Source organism: Neomonachus schauinslandi, chromosome X (genome assembly GCF_002201575.2).
Source record: "Neomonachus schauinslandi chromosome X, ASM220157v2, whole genome shotgun sequence".
Taxonomy (NCBI): Eukaryota; Metazoa; Chordata; class Mammalia; order Carnivora; family Phocidae; genus Neomonachus; species Neomonachus schauinslandi.
The window spans coordinates 14,087,229-14,093,335 of NC_058419.1; the positions used below are offsets into that span (position 1 = coordinate 14,087,229).

Sequence of the window (6,107 nt, forward strand, 5' to 3'; positions counted from 1 at the left end):
GTGTGTGTGTGTGTGTGTGTGTGTGTGTGTACCACATCTTCTTTATCCATTCGTCTGTTGATGGACATCTTGGCTCTTTCCATAGTTTGGCTATTGTGGACATTGCTGCTATAAACATTGGGGAGCATGTACCCCTTCAGATCACTATATTTGTATCTTTGGGGTAAATACCCAGTAGTGCAATTGCTGGGTCATAGGGTAGCTCTATTTTCAACTTTTTGAGGAACCTCCATACTGTTTTCCAGAGTGGCTGCCAGGAAATAAAGCATTTTATTTTTTCATTTTTATTTTTTTGTTTTGTCTTTTTAAAAAGATTTTATTTATTTATTTTACAGAGGGAGAGAGAGAGAACAAGCAGGGGGAGCAGCAGAGAGAGAGGGAGAAAGGGAGAAGCAGGCTCCCCGCTGAGCAGGTAGCTCGATGCGGGGCTCCATCTCAGGAATCTGGGATCATGACCTGAGCTGAAGGCAGACGCTTAACCAACTGAGCCGCCAAGTTGCCCCTGAAATAAAGTATTTTAAAAGAAGGAGGGAGTGAGAATCAATTTCAAATATAGCAGAGAGATCCAATGAGTTAGAAATAAAGAGTTATCTGTTGTATTTTTCAACTTGGAGATCACTGGCCACCTTGGTAAAAAGACTTTTGAGTTGGTGGCAGGGTGGGGGAGGTGGTTGTGGTGAGAAGAGCAGTTGAATTACATTGCAACGAGGCAAATGAAGTGGAGAAAGCAAGTATAGAATATTCTTCCAAGAAGCATGGCTTTAAAAGGAAAAGGGAAAATAGGTGATTATTACAAGGAAATTTAAGTTCATGGGAATTTTTGTTTGCTTTTCAAAGAGAATTATTTGAATATAGGTACATATGTGTGTAGACAAAGAGATGAATAGGTAGACAGATAGATAGATGATAGATAGATAGACTGTGGGGAAATTAGAGAGAGGGAGCATGAAGACACAGAATAAAGAGTAGCTAACTGGTCCCAGAAGAGCCAATTCACAGTGGGACCAAGAAATCAGGATAACAGAATGGACTTGAATGGGAGGGGAAAAAAATACACCTTCCACTGAAAATGGAAGGAAGAAGAAAGATTGGGTGTAGGTGAAATGTAGTATAGGTGGAAGAATAGTAAGCTGGGTAAACTCACATCTGATGACTTTAACTCCTGATGAACATTATCTGCTGGAGGCCGAGTAAGGGACTTTCAGAGACGAGGAAGATTTGGGGAGAATCACTGAAAGAAATGACAAGCAAAAATGATGGCCAAGAAGTATCAAAGACCCAGGCTGAGATTAAGGGCTATCAGTTTGCCTAGGACAAGAGCAGATACGCAGATTATGGGATCATTTCAGATAATGCTTAGCCAGGAAGATTCAGTGAAAGAAAGAGGCAGTAAATGCTGGTGCCCCTCACTTAGATAGGAGATACATTTTCTCTGACTTGTTCTTTCTCCAAGAAGATAACTTAGAGTAGTAGAAAGGACAACAGATTGAGGTATCAGAGACCAGGGTTCTAGATGTAGCATGTACTATCTCTAAGACCTTGGATAAATCCTTTCCCCTTTCTGGTCCTCAGTTTCTCCATCCAGCCATGATGAGTTTGGATAGTCCTTTCCAGCTATGACATGCTCTGACTCCGTGAAGTATATGGTGATTTCCAGAGTTCACATCCAGAAAGTCTGGTAGAATGCAAGTATGTGTGGACATACTGTACTGCCAAATTCAGACACTGCAATTTGGCCCAATCCTCTCCTGTCCGACCTCTTCACTGATCCAGACCACCCCAATCTCTTAAATCTCTGAGCACAAAGATGCAGGCACAGGTCACTACAAGGCAACATCCAAAGCACCCAAGGTATTTCTAGCTAGCATCAATTACATGGCTCAAATCTCACCATGTTTGACATATTCCGAAAGGTAAAAGCATATATATACCCTTTACTCAGGAGCGGAGGGAGGCCAAATGTACCCTCTCGTTATAAACACCAATACATTTGTGCTGCCCCAGGCCTCTTAATCCTATGCTTTCATAGGCATTAAATTCATCCTGAAATGTAAAGTTAGAATGATAATACCCTCAACATTTAGGCCATAAGAAACAGAATGCTTTTCAGGGTTTCTGGCCCCCATGGAATATGTTAAGGCACTTCAAATTTAGTTGACTTGAAATTCTAAACCAAGATGAGGATTAACTTTGAGGTCACATTTCTCTTAAATCACATAAACCCTGTGACAGATTGGAAATATGAAATTTATCTTCTTCAAATGGTTAAAGGACCAGACGTATTCTTTCGTCTCTGAAGGGCTGAGGTAAAATTCTGAATGCAAGACTAGCACTAGAGCCAGTCTTGTGATCTGGGCTGGATTTCAGAATTTGCAAATCTTGGGTGAAGTATCTGACTGGACTTTTTCAGTGTTCTGCCATACAGGCTGGTGTTCTGTAATCTTCCTCAGCCCAGGACCTACATCTGCTCCCAGCCACACCTCTGTCTGGTGCACACATTCACTCATCTGTTTAGTCAGCCAATGTTATTATTATGAGTGCATAACATTATATTATGACTGCCTACCATGTGTTAGGTATTGTGCTCAGGTGTTGAAAATGCAGAAATAATAAGATACAGTGCTTGCATTGAAGGAGGACACAGGCTAGTGGTAAAGAGAGGCATAGAAATATACCATTATATTAAGAGAGAAAATCAGTAATAAGCATGTACAGTTAAGACTCAGACCAACCTGGGTTTGAACTGTAGCTCAGCTATTTTTAGCTGTCAGACCTTGGGCAATTTACACATCTTCTCTTAGCCTTAAATCTCACTATACATTTTCAAAAAGGACAATGTCAGGATTTACTTCAGAGTGCTGTAGTCAGGATTAGAGGTTGGCATATAATAAATGCTTAATAGAGGTTACAGGTAAGATGGTGCTGCTGGTGTAAGTCTCTCCATTCATCAAGCTCAGCCACAACGCTGCCCTGTACCTCAGTGTGGCCTACGAAGCCAACTGCTACAATTACATGAAATTTTGGGTGGAAGAGGAAAAGAAGATAGCAGCTGAGGAGAAAAAGAAGCAGGATGAGCAGAAACAGATTGAGAGAGAACTGGCAGAAGCCCAAGATGACAGCTTACTAAAGTGAGCCTGCCTTGCTCTGGAATGCGTGGACGAATAAAGCTTTCTCTGTTAAGTGACAAGAAAAAAGTGCTTAATAAATGGCAGCTATTGCTATTCTTATTGACAGTATTATTTACACGGATTTTTTCCTGTAGGTATGACTGAAGGAAGGCTCTACCCCCATTTGAGTCGTGCCCTGAGAAGTAAGTTTTCCGATAAAGATAAGAAGGTAAAGGTAATTCCAGAGGATTAGAGATACATGAAAAGACACAGAGATATATGAAAAATCTTAGCACATGTGTGAGAATTAATAACTAAGCCGTAGAAGACCTGAAAGGAATAGAAAGATCTGGGTCCGGAAAAGTTGCTTCACAAATGTGGAGTCATTTGCTTTTTATTATTTGGTAATAAGATCAAGTGACATGAAATTCAAATGTTAATTAATCAAAACTTCCGAGAGCAGTGACTGGGTGGCTCAGTCAGTTAAGCATCCAACTCTTGATTTTGGCTCAGGTCATGATCTTGGGGTCATGGGATTGAGCCCTGCATTGGGCTCCATGCTCAGTGGGGAGTCTGCTTGAGATCCTCTCTCCTTTTCCCTCTGCCCCCCCAAATAAATAATCTTTAAAAAAAAAAAAAAACTTCAGAGAAAATAAGACTGCTTCCAGCCAAGGTGGAGGAAGAAGGACCAGATTTACCTGCTTGCCTGAAACAACCAAAACAAAAACAAAAAACAGGAAATATATTTTTAAATAATATCCAAAACAATGGAAACATCAGATAACGAAGGACAGTGAAAGATACGGAAAACAAACAGGATGAGCTCTATAGTAACCCTAGTTGACGTCATGAGAAAATTTCCAGAATGCTAGAGAAGAGAGAGCCATACAGAGAGAAAGCCCCAAAGAGCTGCAGAGGTGCCCTCTCAAGTATTCAGCAATGTACTGATCAATGCATGTCTGTGAAATAAGCAGTGGCAAGGCACAGGTATTTAAAATGGGTCTTCAGAAGCAGAAGAGTGAAACCAAATGGAGTTGGAAAGTGAAAGCAAATATTCTACAATCTTAGTTCGCTTTTATAGCCTCAAGGGCTGGGCAATCAACAGCTGGAGTTTTGAAACTCGCGCCCACAGGACTCAGAGCCAGAAAGGACTGAAGACATCATCTAGCCAAATGATTTTTGAACTTTTAGAGCCATAGAAATCCTGTTAGCATGAAAGATTTCTTGGAACCCCACTATCTAAAACATACAGAGAGTGATGCCTATTTGAAATAGGGGTAGGAAGCTTCAGAGTCCTTCTCCTGGTCCTCGCTCCACAGGCTCTGCCCTTTGACTTCTAAAAGGGCTCTGCAAGGCACAGTTACTTTATATGGGGAAAGTGAGCCCCAGAGAGAGGAAGAGCCTTACCCGACTTCACTAGGCTAGTCAGCAGCAGAGTTGTGACTAGAACCCTGGTCTGTAAGCCCAGCGTGTTTTGCTATACCATATTTCTGAAAAGTCTGCAAACTTTGCAGAGAGCAATCATAAATTTATCTTCACTCATGCCCAGTTTACTTGAGCAGGGAAGGTGGGTTCTGTGTGACTCCTCTCATTTCTAAATCTTGGGTTTTTATCTCACTTCCCTTGCTCATCTTTTTTTTTTTTTAAAGATTTTATTTATTCATTTGAGAGAGAGAGACAGCACGAGTCAGGGGCAGAGGCAGAGGGAGAGGGAGAAGTAGGATCCCCGCTAAGCAGGGAGCCCGATGCGGGACTCAATCCCAGGACCCTGGGATCATGACCTGAGCTGAAGGCAGATGTTTAACTGACTGAGCCAGCCAGGCACCCCCCCTTGCTCATCTTTTACTTTGGTTTCTTAACTTGCATGAGTAGAAGCCAGGGATTGGAACAGTGACATGGTATCAGGGAACTGTACGTTCTAGTTTAAAATTTTCCTGAGCAGTGAAGGATTTATCACTGTGAAGCTGGCACTTAATTGGATGATAAAAGGTCTACTAGGATGGCGCCTGGCACTTAGTAGATGCTAAATAAATGTTAGTGCCCTTTCTTTCTCCTCTCCACTTGCTAAATGATAGCTTGGAAGCCATGCTCCCAAGTGCCAGGATAAGGAAAGCACCGGCAAAAGAATAGGATTCTGATTGTGTAGCTGAACACCTTAACTGGGTTCCACAAGGACCCGGGAGATCTTGAACATTTTATTTAAAGATATACAAGCAAAGGTCCTCGTATTTTTCTCTTCCCATCTGGCATCTAAGTAGCTATCTCTTCCTGCAAATTGTCTGTGATGTGTACTCCTGATCACAAAACAAAAGAGATGAGTTAGTCCTGCTTAAGTGCATCGTTGTGCTAATGAAATTAATCAGTTGCAATGACAGCCTTAGAGCAGCAGGGAAGCTTACAAAATGGTAGCAGTTAAGAAGTGGCTGCTGGAGAGAGAAGCAGAATGCAATCAAGGATGAAATAAAGCAAAACAAGATTGGGTTAAAAAAACTCTCAGCAATCAACTATCAATAGGGCCTCAGAATAAAGGGAGAAGAGAGTTATTATTTAAAGTCTAATAAAGAAAGGGTTTGCAGAGATTATGGTCCCTTTCCTGTTTTATTGTTTCTTTTTCACAATAGTTCCAATTTCAATAAATTTAACAAATAGAGAGAAAATGTTCTCAGTAATTGTACAAATATGTGCCCAGGTGGACATGGTATAATTTTATAAGCCAGTATGTAGAGAAAAGAGAACTGAAGTGCAGGACTCTGGGTTCAGCTCTGCCAGTTGTCTATCTTCCAATGAACCAGTCCCTTCCCTATTTTAGGTCTCAGTTTCCCCATCCAGAAGATGACAGGGTAAATCAGACACTCTAAGGTAGATCCTTCTAGTTCTAACATTTCAAAACCCTGTGGCTCCTGGGAGAAGTTCTATTACAAAAATGATTTGTAGTGTGTCATAGATACTTGTTGTAAGGTGGGCAACTTGAGTCCTAAGTACTAAAGCTCAATTTTCTTG

General features: G+C 41.3%; 1 pseudogene; it reads left to right on the forward strand.

The window, feature by feature from the left end:
* Positions 1 to 2,916: 2,916 nt before the first annotated feature.
* Positions 2,917 to 3,132, forward strand: LOC110575637 (annotated as a pseudogene).
* Positions 3,133 to 6,107: the final 2,975 nt, after the last annotated feature.